The sequence below is a fragment of the Amblyomma mixtum genome, chromosome 9 (genome assembly GCF_055824585.1).
Source record: "Amblyomma mixtum isolate Tamu chromosome 9, ASM5582458v1, whole genome shotgun sequence".
Taxonomy (NCBI): domain Eukaryota; kingdom Metazoa; phylum Arthropoda; class Arachnida; order Ixodida; family Ixodidae; genus Amblyomma; species Amblyomma mixtum.
The window spans coordinates 11,254,443-11,273,213 of NC_143020.1; positions in this window are offsets into that span (position 1 = coordinate 11,254,443).

Below are 18,771 nucleotides of genomic sequence, written 5' to 3' on the forward strand. Positions count from 1 at the left end.
AAGTATGAAATCATTGACGTTCTTTTTTGTATGTGTGTACGTGAAATGGCGAGGGTGCTTCTTTCAAAGGGGTGCCATGTTACTTTTTTAAATCTGTTCTGAAGCCAGACAGTTGACAATTTCATGTTAAAATCTGTCGTATACCACGTAGAGTTGTGCTGGAGATACTCCTGTGCATTATTCGCATCTGTAATAAAGGAGTTGCTGTACTGTGGCATTCACGACGGGTTTTTCTTCATTAATATTTTTTTTAGCTGCTTTCCTATCTTTAAGCTCCGATGGCTTAACAGCGAAAAATGGCAGAAGATAATTGGGTCTCACGGGTTTCACACCAGTCATGTGACCACCACACCCTTGGAGGCATTCTGGCTGTCGCTAACTGTTTGGAGAAGCGGCCGTAAAAAAAGTTCTCGTGTTGGGCGCATAGAACAGTGTGGAAAATTTTGTCCTGTATATTGAAACTACGATCTCATCGTCGTTCATTTCAGCAATGAGCTGCAAAATGTAATAAATGAGAACACTAGAATGATTATAATTTGAGGGTCATGCACGCTTTGAAATCTTCACCAGATGCGTTAATGCAATCATCATCATCATCAGCAGCCTGACTACGCCCCCTGCAGAGAAAGAACACCTCCATGTACCACCAGTTAACCGTGGCTTTTGCCAGCTGCGGCCACGCTATCCCCTCAAACTTATTCCAATCCGTCCACGTAACTTTCTTCCGACCCGCGCTACGCTTGCTACGCTTGCAGACGTAGTCTCCACATGGTGACCGCAGGAGTGACTATTATTTGTGTTTGTGACTTCCGTGCCGCGTTATGTGATTTAGTTATTGTAGATGTCACTACGGTGGAGGAATTTCCGGCAGAAACCAAAAGGTTATCCCCGCCTCTAGCTTACAGCTTCTCAAGTCTGAACTCAACTAATCTCAAGGTCCATCTTCGCTTAATAAAACACGCTACGGCATAGTTGGGGATCCATTGTTTTCATTGTAGTAACTCTGCGCCTCACATTCGATAACAACACATGGAGGCCGTGGCTATTTCTCCACTGTGGCATCGTTTTTACCTCGCGCGTGCGAAAAGAAGACGGCGCCAACACCAAGTTAAGAGGCACTGCTGGCCACACGCAGCTGACAGCAACGAGGCGCCGCTTGCGTGACTCGAGGCCGGCGCCTGCGCCAAAAATCATGGTTTTACCAGGCCGGCCCGAAACGGCAAAGACACTTTCAGCTGGCAAAGGCTTAAAAGGTATTTTAGTTGGCGTGTCTCTCATGGCCGTAATTGCTCAGATGCGTGAAATTTACGCTATGTAATTTACGCAACTTATACAAATGTAATGAAATTGAGCAACGGCGAACTGTATGTATACTTGGGCTAGAGAAGGCTAAAAATTCACCGCCCATAGGCGGTGAGGCGAAGTGACAGCATAGGGAATTTATGAATGATCCCACTGCTTGCCAGGGCTCAACGGTTCCGCTGCGCGACGTCTTCGCTGCATTGCGCGGTGAGTGGCACTGTAGTCGAGCCGGGATTTGGCACTCCGATGCGTCCCCAGAGGTGGCTGCAGGTGTTTCCGCGGAGCACATAATAGGAGCCAGCATCTCTCCGGCGTCGCCACAGCATCTCGTCTACCGGATTTCTCGGTCGGTGAACACAGGAGAGGGCGACCGAACACACGAAGGCATAAGAACTGTAGTCTTCAGACGGTTGTGTGGGATTATCGTGAATCAAACCCCTAGTTACCCACTGTCCGGAGCTAATCGTTGGATTCCTCGACGAAATGGGAACCTACTGCGGGGCAAAGGGGGCAATGAGGTAGGGACCATAGCGACTTTCCCACCTTCTGAGAAACGCGCGGCGCCTCGTGGATTAATCTGAAAATCGCAGCCGAAGCGGGGCAAACCATTGGTCACCACCAATCCCCACGTAGGAGATATTTCGGCGCCGAAGCTAAGATCTGACATGGGAAGATATCTCCGTCTCTCTGCGTCCCCCCGCTATAATCTAAAGAACTTCAGGTTGTCGCAATTTCCACCACGGCGTCGCTCATTGCCTGAGTCCCTTGAAGACGTTAGACCAGATAAGCCAAAGTAAACAAGAGCCGAAATTTCGCCTCCAGGTACGCCGGTAGCCGAGACGCTACGCAGAAGGAACGTTGCATTGTGGTCGGAGCTTAAGACCTGAAGCGTTGGCTAACCGTAGAAGGCAGCGATTTTAGATCCCAGTCTTCCTGCTCATGTGACCATCGTTAAAGCGTCGTGGCTACATGTCGCCTGCCCCGCTGCACAAGGGAAACTAGAAAAAAAAGGCACCTGAGCTCTACGTAATCAGGAGCTCCGTGTGGCGTGGGATTTGCCTATAAAATATAGAAAACTCCTTTCAAGCGCATTAGAGCACACAGGCGACTTTTCAAGAGCAGCTTTCGGGCATATATACTATCTTCAACACAGCTTGTGCAAAATACTAACCTAAATATGTTTCTTTTGTGTATTTCCTAAATCTCCACCGCATGTCACAACATGCAGCAACAAGCGTTGTGCGGCTTGTCTTCCGCTCACAGCTGCTACATCCCGGCACAATCTTCTAATCGGTTTTCTCAGCACTATGTAATAAAGCAGACAAAATTTGTTGCCGAGACTGTAGAGAAAAACAAAAAATAAAAACTCACATATTGGATATTGCGCGAGCTAAGTTATTTTATTTATTTATTTATTACAATACCTTCAGGACCCGCAGAGAGCTATAGAGGAGGTGGGTGAAAAAAGAAAAAAAGTACATAGTAAAAAGTACAGGCAAAAGGCAAATTCATGATGCAGACGCTTGTTCGATGATATGCTTGGTGATAAGTGGCTTGAAAGATGACGCGTCTTCAATGCAGGCGATTTGGGGTGGAAGGTGGTTCCCCTCAGTGCTAGTCTTCGGTATGAAAGAATTAAAATTACATTCGTTTTACAAGTTGGGATGGAAACTTTATGCGGATAGTCAACACGTAATGACAGGTATGGTGGCATAGAAGAGAAGAATTCCTGTTTTAGTGTCTCGTTATGAAAGAAGATGCTGTGGAAAAGACTGAGGCTTGCAATATTTCTGCGAACTGCAAGATTAGTCAGATTAAGTTTAGTTTTCATTAAAGAAATACTAGCCGTGCGAGAATAATTGGAAAGGATGAAGCGAGCTGACCAGTTCTGAACAGATTCTATAGCCTCGATTAAAGTGAGTTGTGCGGGGTCCCATATTGATGATGCGTATTCTAGGTTTGGCCGTATTAGTGTCTGATATAAAAGTAACTTCAAATGGGATGGAGCCTGAGAGAAGTTTCTGCGTATGTAACCAAGAGCACGGTTTGCATTGTTAATAACATATTCTATGTGCATGCGCCAGGGTAAGTTGTTAGTGATGTGAGCACCGAGATATTTATAAGATGAAACATTGTCTAATGAAACTCCGTTAATCTTGTAATCGAATGGTTTAGATGAGTTAGATTGGCGTGAGATGGACATAATTTTACACTTTGATGGGTTGAGAACCATGCACCATCTCTGACACCAAATTAGGACTTTATCAAGATCTGACTGAAGGAGGGAACTGTCGTTAATGTTATGTATTGCACGAAAAAGAGCACAGTCATCAGCAAAAAGCTTAAGGGAAGAGTTAATGCCAATCGGAAGGTCATTAATATATATCAAAAAAGTAAAGGACCCAGAACAGAGCCTTGGGGAACACCAGATGTCACGGCACATGCGGATGATACAGAGTCTTTAGCTGGTACAAACTGGGTGCGGTTAGTCAAGAAACATTCAATCCACTTAAGAATATTAGGGTCAATATCCAGGGAACTCTTTTTAAGGAGTAAGTGATGAGATACCTTATAAAAAGCCTTAGCGAAGTCAAGAAAGATGCAGTCGGTTAGTAAACCAGTATCTAAAGACGACGCTAAGATATTAGTGAAAGACAAGAGTTGAGTCACGCAAGAAAATTTTTTTCGGAACCCATGCTGACAGGAGCTTAAGAAAGAGTTACTTTCCAAAAAAGAAGGGAGGTTAGAATATATAATTTGCTCTAGAAGTTTGCAAGGAATGCTTGTTAATGAAATTGGTCTGTAGTTAAGGGGAGAATTCGGATTACCTTGCTTGAAGAGTGGAACCACCCTCGCTACCTTCCAGTCAGCCGGCATTGTGGCGTGTTCGACAGACTCGGTAACAAGATGCTCTAAATATATGCTGGAATAAACACAAGTGTTCTTCAAAAACTTCGAATTGATGTTGTCGACACCACAAATGGACGATAACTTGAGATTCTGGATTAACGTCACAATGCCAGCAAAATCGATGACAATGGAGTCCATCGGAAAAAAATCGTACTTAAGCACTTTTGAGCATCATCGAAGAAACAATCAGAATACAATTTTGCAAAGCCAAGGTTTGAGGCCGTACAACTTTATTCAGTTGTCATTGTATTCCCAGCACTATCAGAAAGTTGACTGATTGTTCGTTCTTTGGGCCTGATAATGTTCCAGAACTGAGATGGATTACTAGAAAGGAGTGATGGCAGTGTGTTATTTAGGAACACGCGCTTGGCTTCTTTGATAGCTAGTCGGTAAGTTCGGAGTACATCACCGTATGCGGACGAACTTTCCGCAGTGTTTGCACGGTTTGCAAGGCGAAACAAGCGCTTCTTCTCATTCAAAAGTCGTTTCATGACGACGGTGAACCACGGTGATCCAAAATTTTTTGAAATTCGGCGGATTGGGACGTACTTATCGACTAGTGACGAGACTGTATTCTTAAATAAAGCCCAATTTTGGTCAACGGTTCTCTCGAAGAAGGCAGACATGCAGTTATCTATGAAGAGTGCTAGTTCGTTATTAATTGATGTGTAGTCACCTCTGGAATAGTCTCTAATTGTCTTGATGCTAGTAACTTTAGTAGTAAGCGCCGTTATTTCGAAATGAATAAGACAATGATCACTCAAACCGGGCATGTAGGTGACACGATGTGGAAGATCAGGAGCAGTGGTAAGAATTAAGTCTAACAGGTTAGATGTACCAGAACCAAACCTTGTAGGCCCTGAAACAAGCTGTGTAAGGTTAAACTGCGTGCATATATGTTCAGAATGGATTGGCTGACTGCGGAAGTACCTCTGACAGTTGGAAAGAGACCGGACCAATCGATTTTGGGGAAAATTAAAATCGCCTTACAGAAATAAAGGCAATGAGGGGAATTGTGTAACCAAAATATTCAAAACATCGTGTAAGTCATCGCAAAAAGATGGTGCCGCGTTCGGCGGCCTGTAGCAGACACAGAATAAAACACTTTGGTAGTGAAGGTTTATGCGGACACAAAGCAATTCTAAGGCAGTAGGGACAATGTCAATGTCTGATTCGAGGTAATCAGCAATAGCAATCAGTACACCACCTCCGTGCTTTGCAGTCCTATCTTGGCGGTAGATGGTGTAGTTTTTTTCACAGTCAAGCAATTCTGTATTGCTTATCACGTTTGAAAGCCAAGTTTCCGTTAACACCACCACATTGGCAGCGTATGCATCAATTACAGACGACAGATAATGGCGTTTGTTTACAATACTCCGGATGTTTGTGAAGAGAAAGGATAGATTACGATGGATGACATTAGCGGCACGTTTTTGGGTTAGAATAAGGATGTATCTGCGTCGGTGCGGGTTGTGCCAGATGAAGACCCGACCGGACTGCTGTCGCTGAAAGGCCCTATTTCGCACACGCTGTCGGTGTCGGCTGAGTAAGCACAACATTTATTGCCAATGTGAAGCTTGTTATACCGTACTGCAAATTTTTGCCGCTTTGTGTACCAAAATCGAAAAGCTTTTTTCTTACATTTATTGTCGCTTTGCAAAAATCTTCACTCACGGTTACCTTGGAAGCTTTTAACTTGTTTTTTGAGGCAAGAATAGTTTCCCTAAGTTTAAATGAGGCAAATTTAACTGGGCCGACATTTGTCGGGGACAAAGCGGCCTAGTCTATGGGCTCGGGATATGCGTTCGTCGCTCTCATCCAAACCGAAGTTAAACGTGGTATTTAGACCCGTGCAATTTTTTTGTTCAGATTCGGCCCACGTCTCTTGACAGCTATCGTCGATACCGTGGAATATCAAGTTCTCTCGGCGTGAGCGATCTTCAAATTCGTTCAGTTTCCAATCAAATGCTACGACATGAGCAACACTTTCAGCCTGAGGCGCCTCAGATTTGAGAATACTGTTTTCCACTGCAGTGAGACGACCATCAATATCTGCAATCTGCAGCTCCATTGAATTTTGGGCCACCTTAAGTTCATGAAATGCGGTCATAACTTCGTCGTGCCTAGAATCCATTTTATCATGTAAAAATTTTATTAGCGAGACTAATTCATTGTATTGCCGGGAAGACTCTACCTCAGAGGGTCCAGGATTCAACTCAGCGTCACCGGACATTATTAACAACTTCACGACGTGAACGCAATCACAAATCAGAGAGCAACACTTGTGTGACGGATAACACATCTCCACATTTGAAGACAAAATGCGTGCATTAAGCCGCCCCCACAGCTTGAATCAATTGTGTAGGATAGGTACTATTAGGGACAAAAGTTGTATACTCCACGTGGCGGGAGCCGGAGCAACGGAAAACTGCGTTTCAACGCCATCTGCAGGCGGCATCTCGGACCCAGACAGCCAATCTGTGACCTTTATTATCAGCAGGCATGTCGATTCACTCATTTCAGTGTTTCTTGCTTTTGCTCGCCAAAATGCCGAGCGGCGCCGCAGCAGTAGCAATCTGGCGACCCTCTTTTCGTTTTGTGTTGTCTTCTTTCAACGCGCGTTCAAGGCTTGAGAACCGGCGCGCGCACCGACATGATGCGGTCAAATGCCCGCGCGCGCGTGGCTAACTTGTCGTAGAAGCAGAGCATTTTTGAAACGTTGAAACGAGCCAAGCGAGATACCTGCTGATAATAAAGGTCACAGATTGGCTATCTGGGCACGAGATGCCACCAGTAGATGGCGTTGCAGCGCAGTTTTCCGTTACTCACACTCCCGCCGCCTGGAGTATACCACTTTTGTCCCCGATAGTACTATCAGCGTCAAATGAAATGCGAACCGCGCAAAGCCCGGCCAAAGATCTCACTTACTCATGAGCCTGCCGACAGGAAACACAGGCGCGCCCATCCAGTTTGCGATACTTTTGCTTCTGTTTTCTTCGACGATCTTTTTCGCGTTTCGCTTCTGGAGCGCCACAATCATTCTTTCAACGCATGGAGACGTGCGCAGCGCGGTTCCGTTGGCGGCAGCGCCTCTGGCCTGCGTTGTTCAGCAAAACGGGCGCTCTTGGCTCGCTTGTCTGCAGCCCTATAAGTTTGCTTCCGTCATCGTCTGGCTGCAAACCAAACAATAACAACTGGTCGGGTTAAGGTCGCGGTTCTGAATCCCTTCTGTCTTTTGGTGAGGGATTAATAAATCCACAAAGCTAGCTGAGCAGTGAACGAAGTCGATAGCGACATGCATTATGCTTTGTGCGCCATTCTCGATCGCTTTCCCTCGTCTGCAATCGGTATGAATCCCATGATGACTAAAGGGAACCAGCTCACCCGCCCAGCATCCAATGTTGTCCTGTTAGTGAGAGTAGCTTTATTGCCGCCGGGAAGACCGTAATAAAATGGGAACCGATCTTCGACACGTCATTTGAAAGCGACAATACCAAGCGTCCGCACGGAAGATAGACAGCGAATGGTTTGCATTTACCTCCATGGAGTGGAACAACGTGCCATTGCAAAGGAAATGGGTCGCCCACTGTCGACAATTAACAGAATCCGCAAGGCGTACCGTCATCAGGGACGGCTCACTAACTTGCCCAGTGGGCACAGACAGCGGGTGACAATCAAGGAACAAGACGAGCTTATTGTGGCCTCTGCAGCCGACACACCCAGTAGTAGTGCTCCTGACATTAAGGGCACTTTCCAGCTGGGTGTCAGCACGTCGACAATTAGACGTCACCTGCACGAGGCTACTCTTCGAAGCCGAGTAGCGTCGCCGAAACCGGCGGCCTCAGAGGCAAACAGAAATGCAAGACTTGCATTTGCGCAAGACCACTGATCATGGACGGTGGAGGACTGGGACTGCGTGATGTTCCCTGACGAGTCAACTTTTTCAACACGTTGGTGAAAGCGTCAGCAAATTTCGAGAGCTGCAACACCAGGTGTGTATTTTTTGCCGTGTGAGAATGTAGACTATGCCCCATTTTGGGCAGGATTGCTTGATTCCAATAGCCGTCATGTTTACAGTTGCTACTCGGAAAAAGTTTGTGTTATATTCTGGGACCTATCGATATTTGATCCTAATCTGTATACTCTTTTGGCTGCGTTTTTGTTTAGGCACTTTCGCCGTGTCTGGTGATTGCAAAATTATATCATAGCCATGAAATCTTCTGTTCCTTTCTTCGGTTCAGGCTCCAGCGCAAGAATTTCTATCGCGTTGCAAGCAACGGCCCCTGCTCCGTCAGTGTATGCGCAGCGGTTTGCACGGACGGCCTTGGACCGTTGGTTCGCCTGCACGGAAAGTTTGATGCCGCAGCTTACTGCGACGTCATCCAGAGCGTCGTGGTGCTCTGCGCCCTGGACGGCCCATTTCCCGACGAGCTGTACTATATCGAACCGGACCGCTCCCCATACAGACGGCCGAATCAGTTACCTGTCTGCTGGAAACTCTGGGAATTACGTTGCTGAAGTGGCCTCCACAAGGCTCTGACATAAATATAATGGAGAATGTGTGGGGTGCTATGGAGAAGGCCCTTTCGCGGGGGCTACTTCAGGCTGGCTCCCAGGAAGTTTGTGGGCCGCTTCGCAAGAGGAGTGGGAGCGCTTACGGACTTAGGACTTTGGGGCCAGGCTGTATGAGAGTATCCCTGGGCGAATGGCAGTGGTGGTCGCCGCTAGAGGCGATTTCACGAAGTGCTGACTCTTTTTCAGACAGCTGCCTATTCCTCACTTGGCCGACCTTTGACTGCACCTCCTTGAGTATCTCTTATATGCCCGATGCCTAGGTTCCGCGCATCCGTATAGTTACTCTGAACAAAGACTTTTCTTTTTTTTAATTGCGTGCCAAGAAAGTACCAAATTTTTAATTCTATAAGTGTGCCATGATGCATAAGTTGAGACAGGGTGAAAGAATTGCAGGTGTAAAAAAGTCCACTTTTCCTTAGGTAGTACACGAACGTTTGACTTCGGAAGGTAGCAACATTGCACGTCGCCGTTTACCTCTTGTCTTAATTCCCGTCAACCAGCCAACGTTCATTTCATACAGTCGTAGACAGGCGGCGATAACACGTCGATGACGGAAGCAAATTCAAAGCACTCGCTTCGCCCTCACGGGCCAGAGCCGCTGCCGCCAGCGCAACCGCGCTGCGCAAGTTTCCGTGCGTTGAAAGAATGATTATGGTGTTCTAGTGGCGAAACGCGAGCAAGAACGTCAAATAAAACAAAACCGGATGCAACAAACCGGATGGGGCGGATACAGCAAACAGCAAACCGGATGGGCGCGCCGGTGTTTCCGGTCGACAGGCTCATGAGTAAGAGGGGCCGGGCTTTCCGCGGTTCGCATTTCATTTGACGCTGATACTCTGAGACATTACTGAAAATCCGTTCCGCGCATAATTAAATGCCTTAAAAGCATACATTCGCGGCTGTTCTTATTAAATAACCACGCCAGGATACAGAGAAAATAATATCATGCAAAGATTATAATAGAATATTAGGTGCAAATAATGTCATGCAAAGACTTTGCCATGAAGATGTGGATCTGCACGTTATCAAAGCAGCGGTTCGCGTCTTTATCACTTTGTTTCAGGCAAGAAATGCGGCCAGATTTACAAGTAATACTTGCAGCCGCGTGGAACTGCTTTCGAATTCAATGGTTTGCTCTTCGTCTCAGTCGAAATAGGGACACCAACGAATTTTTTACAAGCGCCTCTTTTTTAATGCGAAATACAATTGGTTTTGGTGGCTGTTAGAAAAATTGCAGACATCAGTGATAGCTAGCGTTTACGATGGCGTAAACAAATAAACTGAAATAGAAAAATAAAGAAATGCTCTCTGACAAACAAACCTCTAAATTGGTGCGTGGCTTGTGACTACGATGCGGCATTGCCAATCTGTTAATTCCTTTTTATTTTGTTACGAAGGGTGGATTTCACGAGGCATCATGCGGAAATACATTCTTGGCCGTCATCCTGCACATATTGAGTGGGACAACAATTCAGTCCGTATATTGTTCCGCCATTGCTTCTTCGCCTTCTGCGATTTCCTCTCGTGACTCGAAAGATCTTGTGTCTGCTTTCTAGTGACAGCACTTGAACACGCATGGACGTGCACAAAATGTTTTTTTTTAGTTCAGGTGTCATTTTCGCTTCTTGAAATGCCATACCGCATGCTTGCGTTTTTATCGTATGGGATGTGACCCTTGGACGAATCTAACCATGCAAAATAATCGCTTTCCATACGAGCAAATGTCTTGCCCCACAATCAGTAAAGCTGCCTTTGAGATTTAGAAACAATGTAATGGGAAATGACCAGCCCATACTAAAAGTAAAATACGAAACAACCACATAGTTCTTCAGTTTGCTCTCTTTTAAGGAGCTGGACACTTTCACCACCGTGACTTCCTCAACCGCGTCGCTTTCAATTGCAAACAACCACGTGGCGCCCCTCGCCAGCCGCCAGTAGACGCAGTGTCTGCGATCGGGGCACTCGGCTGCTGAGCCGGAGGACTGACATTTCATCTGTGCCACGAATGCATGCTTCAGTCAAGCCGAATTGTCAAATCCGCCCTTGTAGTGTGTCAGGTGAGCACACGTTAACGAACCACAGGTGGCCTAATTTTATAGCAGTCCCGCACAAAATTTCCCCTTTCTCTCTTCCTTATTTCGCTTCCTGCTTCATAAATAAAGTCGAATCGGAGATGGAAACTATTCAATATAGAGTACCCGAGGGGTCTATTATTGGGCCTGTATTATTTCTACTATACATCAATGATATTGGTAATATTCAAGGGCACAAAAAATGGTTCTGTACGCAGATGACACAAACGTCTTTTTCTCAGGAAATAACATACATAAAATATGCGCGGAAGCTAATAGTTGGCTTAGAAATTTAAATACATGCTTAAACTCAAATAGGCTGCAACTGAATACGACAAAAACAAAATATTTATTGTTCAGGTCGAAAGGACCAACAAATTTTCCACCCTTACCAATAGAATTTCAGGGAGTGTCCATTCAACGCACATCAACGATCCGATTCCTAGGAATCGTGTTCCATGAAAACCTGTCATGTTCACCTTATGTCGACGCCTTAAGAGCAGATATAGCTAGAGCAGTTGGCTTACTGAATAAAATAAGATGATTTCTCCCGACTGGGGTTAAGCGTAAAATATACTATGCACTTGCCCACTCGCGTCTCGTTTATTGTTCTCTGGTGTGGTCAACGACAACCGAGACAAATATGAAATACCTATTATCATTACAAAAACGAGCTATGCGGGCCATTGGAAACGTTCCCTACATGGAAAGAACTGCCCCGTATTTTACCAGATATAGCATTCTTCAGGTAAAACAACTGTTTAAACAAAAACTATCTCTGGAAGCGCTACGCCAATACCGCACAGATATATCGAAATTTCAAGAAAACTATCAAGCTAAACAGTCCCCGTATGAACTAAGACAGAGCGAAATAGTTAGGGCCAGATCACGTACAAACTATGGCTTACAGAGGTTATCGTCGCAAATGCCACAACTCTTCAACAAATACCCTGACATATTAAACTTAATAAGTTCTGTTGTGTATCCTGTTCAACTGAAAAAGCAAATTTAAGCAATATTTTTATCTGAGCAGGAGGTGCATGGGTTAAACTGTTGAGCCAACTCTTGGTGCTATTAATCTGTATTATGTTGCACTACCATCGTGCACTATAGATCATAATGCATTACTTTACACTGGATTGCATTTCACATTATCAATTTTTGTTTGGTGAAACATTTTCGTTTGCTGATTAACTTGATGCAGTACGTAAGAAATTGTTTTTGTATTACTACGGTTCTAATAAGTTACTTTTCTTTTCGTTCTACAGAGAGATTACAGTGTAACCTAAGACGGTGTATATCTTTCTGTATATTTTATTGATGTGTTCTGCTTCTTCTGTCTGCTTATGATGTATAATCATATGTACACTTGTGCTGCCTGTGCTCTCAGGGGGGCATAGCCTAGTCAGGCTCCATCCGGGCCTTTTGCTATTGCCTCCTGGGCCAATTTGTAGCAAATTGTCTGAAATAAAGAAAGAAAGAAAGAAAGAAAGAGAGAAAGAAAGAAAGGAAGAAAGAAGGAAAGGAAGAAAGAAGGAAAGAAAGGAAGAAAGGAAGAAAGAAAGAAAAAAAGAAAGAAAGAAAGAAAGAAAGAAAGAACGAAAGAAAGAAAGAAAGAAGGAAAGAAAGAAAGGAAGATTCTTTCCTTCACAGAGCGGTTCAGCGGCCCATCAAGAAGAGAGAGTTGCTGCGTTCTTTGTTTCTCAAAAATAACTTTCACTTTCATTTTTCAGTGGAGTAACTAGCGCATATACGGAACCCTGGGTAGTGGAAACAAATTACGCACCCTCTGTTATAGCAGTCTCTCTGATTTGTTCCTTTACACTGTACAATGACCTCGCACTGGACTTGTCTACCGGACGTGAGACTACCTGGAGTGTGTTTCCTTTACTGAAACCAATTTAGGCGCCCCCCCCCCCCCCCCCCAAAAAAAAAAAAAGCTGTCAGTGCAAGTTTAGTTTAGCTTATGGGGTTTAACGTCCCAAAGCGACTAAGGCTATGAGAGACGCCGTAGTGGAAGGCTCCGGAAATTTCGACCACGTGGGGTTCCTTAACGTGCAGTGACATCGCACAATACACGGGCCTCTAGAATTTCTCCTCCAATGAAATTCAACCGCCGCGGCCGGGATCGAAACCGCGTCTTTCGGGTCAGCAGCCGAGCACCATAACCACTGAGCCACTGCGGCGGTGTCTGTGCAAGAACAGAGGCCCAAAAGAAAGGTGTTTCTACGAGAGCTACCACTTTGTAACGCGGCATTCAGCGAGACTGGTATACGGTAGCAAATATATTATTGTTCTTTCATTAACGTTACCTAGATATATAAAAACTTTTTGATAATGGGCTGTGAAAAGCACTTACAATGATGTTTTGAATTTTCGAGGCTTCGTCGGACACTCACAACTTCAACCATGGAATTTGGAGTGATCACTACATCCGGGCTTCACATCTTAAACTAATGCTCAATGGCAGTGGTAATTTGTGGCTGAGTTTTTTTTTTTCCAAGAGGAAGGGCAGCGTTGTTGTACTCGCGGCTAGGTAGGCTTAAAGATCATAAGGATCGCAATGAACAATTTCGAAATACTGTAACGAAGCAGTTGCTGCCAAGTAATCAGCAGTAAATAGATTTGATAATCAATGCAACCGTTTAAACGCTGCGCGTTCCCTTGGCTATTTTTCTATATATAAAGACTAAATTCTTCCTTCAGAATGTAAAGGACATTTGAAAGTATGTTCATGCTCTCGGCGGCAAGGGAATCAAATTTGATGTTAAGCCTTATGTCCACAAGATGGCCCACAGAAATAGGAAGTCCGCGTGAGGCAGAATGCAAACATTTCATTTTAAGTTGCATCAACACTTTTTAGCTTAGGGTCTCATATCGCGAGGGTGGTCAGAAAACTAGCGTGTGTACAAAATAGCATAAGATCTCCTTCAGACGTCCTGCACATGAGGGAAGGGAAGGGAAAACTTTATTTACACTAATGGTTTTTCCTGCGGTTGGGGGCATCTTCAGAGACGTCTTGGTTCTACCCCCAGGAGCCTTCTCTGTCGAAGTCGTCCGCCTCTAATCAGTGGTCGGTTGCCCTCAGTCCAGGGCTCCGCTGGCCACTGCCGCCCGTTGAGCTCGCTGTACCAGACCTTGTTGGTCTTCGCAGCGGTCGCTGGACAGCAGAGTCTCCCACTGCTCCGCACTCGGGTTTTGTATTTTGGGGACCACGTCTATGTTTTGGCAGGCCCATGTGATGTGGTATAGTGTAGGTTTTTCGTCGCACCAGGGACATTTGTTCGTGTATATCGTAGGGTGCATTTTGTTTAGTATATGTAGGTTTGGGAAAGAGCCTGTTTGTAATTGTCTCCAAGTGACAGCTTCCTCTCTGCTGAGAGATTTGTGCGGTGGGGGATATCGCATTCTTCTGCCTCTATAGTTTTGTAGTATGGCCGAGTATTCCCTAACACACGGATAGACTTCTAACACACGGATAGACTTGCATCGGCCAGTCACACCGGTGCAGCATTAACTGGCTGAGCGAACAGCAAGGTGCCTTAGAATTTACTAACGCAGCATACTTGATGCAACATTGTCGTAAAAATGGTAAGTTGCTAAACTGGTTTCTGAGGAAAGGAAATGGAGCAATATCTGTCTCACATATCTCGGTGGACACCTGAATCGCGCCGTAAGGGAAGGGAGGAACGTAGGAGTGAAAGAAGAAAGAGGGAAAGAGGTGCCTTAATGGAGGTCACCGGAATAATTTCGACCACCTGGGGATCTTTAACGTGCACTGACATCGCACAGCACACGGGCGCCTCTTGCGTTTCGCCTCCATCGGAACGCGGCCGCCGTGGTTGGGTTGGAAACCTGGTACTCCGATTTGGTAGACGAGCGCCTTAACAACTGAACCACCGCTGCGGGTTGGCTTTTCGGCAATTGATCAAATGGTTTTTGAGGAAAGGAAATAGCGCAGTATGTCACCTCTCGGTGGACACCCCAACAACGCCGTAAGGGAAGAGGTGAACGGAGGGAGTGAAAGAAGAAAGGAAGAGGTGCCATAGTGAAGGACTCCGGGTTAATTTTGACCACCTGAGGATCTTTAACATGCACTGATATCGCGCAGCATAAGGGCGCCTTTTCCGTTTCGAACCGGACCCGGGAACTCCGGCTCAGTAGCCGAGCGACGGATTTTCGCAGAGTTAGCATTTGGAAGAGGAATAAGGACGGAAGGGCGCGACCATATCGCGCGCTGCTACAAGTTGAAGTGTAGCGATAAATGCATAAGGAAAACATCAGTCTGCTTGTTATAAAAATAATTTGGGTTCGAGAACTTTGATGTAGAAACTTCGTATATGGCTTCAGCTATCTATTATCATTGTTGGTTGTTCGGTGTATCAATTAAAGATAAATATTGGTTTTAAGCAAAGGAAATGGCGCAGTACCTGTCTCACTTCTCGTTGGAAACATTGACCGCGCAGTGAAGGAAAGGAGAAAAGTTGATAAAAATGAAGAGGAAGAGAAAAAGCCAGAGAAAGTTTTATGCTTTTATTTAGGAGAAAGCCGGCCGGGTCCCTGTGCGTGTGTTATGGGATGGTGCAGAAAATGTTAGCGACGGCAAAAAAAAATAGCATCACGTCATCAAGCGCCCATATGACGCATACAGCAATCCAAGCACCGCCACTTCAGACAATTCTATACGTGTTGTTCGCATGTATACGTGTATTCTCCCCAGTGGCCAACCACCGTATGATGTCATTCTTCTAGTGACATTCGTACCAGAAATGACGCAACCATTGACCATACAGTGTTCCGGGCGGTCCCATATGTTTCCTCGTTGCGTATCGCTTACATATGCTAGTCAAGTTGGAGGCTAGCTTGAAACAGGGATTCGAACCGGCGACATTAGCACCTTCAATTGCATGTCTTCCCAAACATTCGTATCAAAACGGTGACGCAGTCGTTTGTTGTGCAGCTTTCCGGTTGGCGCCGTACGATTCCTCGTTACATAAAGCTTACATGCGCTAATCAAGTTCTAGACTAGCTTGCAAGAGAGATTCAAATCAACGACAGAGACTATCTCCCTTCTACTGTATGCTTTTGGAAACTTTCATGCAAAAATTGTTACGCAACTGTTTGTTGTACAGCTTTCCGAATGGTGTCATACGAGTTCTCGTTGCATACAACTTACATGAGTTAATCAAACTTGAGTCTAACTAGCGAAATGGATCTACACAGATGACATATGCACCTTCAACTGTATGCCTTCCCACACGTTTGCATCAAAACTGTGATGCGACCGTTCGTCCTATCCCGTTGCGAGTGGTGTCACACACGTAAACTTGTTTAAAAGAACTTTAATGCATGTACAGATGTCACGCGTAAACAATGCACCCTGGGACAGTAATGCTTGAGCGCACCCAAGCTTAAGCAGTCCGAAGTGTGTCTGCAGAATTTTGTGTATTGCGCAAAAGCGTACCGCTGCTTTTACAGTATTGTTAGCTTGTCAACCCAAAGATCACTCAGCGCCGCGGTGGCTTAGTGGCTATAGCACTCAGCTGCTGTCCCGAAAACCGTGGGTTCGACCCCAGCCGCGGCAGCTTAATTTCGATGGAGGCGAAATTCTAGAGGTCCGTGTGCTGTGCGATGTCAATGCACGTTAAAGAAACCCAGATGGTCATAATTTTCGGAGCCCTTCACTACGGCGTGCCTCATAGCCTGAGTTGCTTTGGGATGTTAAACCCCCCCAAAGCACAGCAAAGGTCACTCAGAAATTACCTACCAATCATTGCCGGTATAATCATTGGCGTAGCAGCTGTTCTTAAGGAACCAGTTAACGATCGAAACACGCGTTTTGTTTGTATTAAGAAAGATACCTTGTAAATCACTATGTAATACTGGCGGACTAACATTATGCGGCTAGATATCCCGCAAATATTCATTATAAATGTGGATGTCACAGTAACTTTTCTGGCGGATTTGTCGAATGGAAAATGCGAGGGTTGTAAATTTTAGTATGCTAGTAAACGAAGCAGAAAAACATCGATTCACTTAAATATATCTGGGTCCCTAAAATGAACACAGAAGCGCCGCAAAGTGTTGAATCTGTCCCCGCGGTGACGTAGTAATAACGCAACGCACACTGCATTCCTTGCTCAGTAGTGTACTATGAAAAAAAAATATGAAAATGTTATTTTTGCGCGCTTACAAAACCAGCGATTGCGTTGCTTTGAGACAAGCGCATAGGCACAAGCGTTTGTCACTGGCGTCGGCAAATGCGAATCAAAATGAGTTAAAACATAATTATTCAGCTTCAGTTCGGGAGAGGCGAAAGAGTGAAACACGCGAAGCGTCTTTTTATAGCAGTCTGCGTACCGCCATCGCACTGCGATCTCTCCTACCAACCCCACGCCAGCGAGAGCATGAGGCCACCATTTTTTGAACGCACATTGCTATGACAACAACACGACACTCTGCCGACTACGAGGGATGAGGCGGTGGCACAGGGCTTCAAAGCTTGGTGTCTTGGATTCCGTTTCTTAAAAACTTTGTCAATAGTTCATACAAATATAAACTGATTCCAGTACAAGAAATACCTTGTTTAAAAGAAAAAAAAGTTCCTCAAAGGTAGCGTGCCAGGCATGAAACCCTAAGGGCCCGAATTCGATTCTCACTCGACCCCCTTTTTTTTTTCTTTTAGGCGAAAGAGCTTTTCTTCCGAGAAAGATTGCAATGCTCGTTCGACGTCATCACGACCCTCACGACCAATGAAACTGCAGTGAGGTCACGACTACGTCCGCACCCTCTCGACCAATGGCCCTTTGTCGTGGTACGGACAACGCCTTCTTATCTCGAGAATGGAACCAATAATGCTACCACATTATGAACCGCCGTTTTTAAGTGAATGTTTTGCTAAATAGCCAGCCGCGTCGTGGCGGCGTGCACAGTTGCTGCGTTAGGCGTATTTATCTCAGAGCTCCACACCCAGTAATTCTGGACAAAAGTATTGTTTCTTTTGTTTGCCAAAGGCTTCGTGCTGTATCGTGTGTCCTGTATAACATTAGTTATTTTATGCCTTTTTCTGTCCGTAAATGTGTTGCACATGCTTTAGCCTACAGTGTGCTTAGGTACGGAATTACTGTTTATGGTCACTGCACGGTTCGCTGGCAACACAGGGTGAATTCGCTTTTGCGTTTGCTTCTAAAGAATATTGCTTACGACCTGTCCATTGGTAGTGACATGATATCTTTAGAAGACAAAAGCTTCCAAGTTTTAACTCTTTATCAACAGAAAGCATTGTGCTAAAACACTTCTGGTACAGTCAGTTCACCGTTCCATATGTTCCTTCTCGGGATTTAAGACCAAAATACTGCTACTGCATTCCTCGCTCCTCAACCCGGTACGGAAAGCGCGCACGTTATTACTATGTACCTGCCTGTTTCAATAGCTTGCCACCTACTGTACTCCGCATGAAAGCTAAATACACCCTGAAAAAAACTTTGCGGTATGTCTCCGCGTTGCTTCCTGCTTCCTGTCTGTCGTCTGTCTGTCTGTCTGTCTGTCTGTCTGTCTGTCTGTCTGTCTGTCTGTCTGTCTGTCTGTCTGTCTGTCTGTCTGTCTGTCTGTCTGTCTGTCTGTCTGTCTGTCTGTCTGTCTGTCTGTCTGTCTGTCTGTCTGTCTGTCTGTCTGTCTGTCTGTCTGTCTGTCTGTCTGTCTGTCTGTCTGTCTGTCTGTCTGTCTGTCTGTCTGTCTGTCTGTCTGTCTGTCTGTCTGTCTGTCTGTCTGTCTGTCTGTCTGTCTGTCTGTCTGTCTGTCTGTCTGTCTGTCTGTCTGTCTGTCTGTCTGTCTGTCTGTCTGTCTGTCTGTCTGTCTGTCTGTCTGTCTGTCTGTCTGTCTGTCTGTCTGTCTGTCTGTCTGTCTGTCTGTC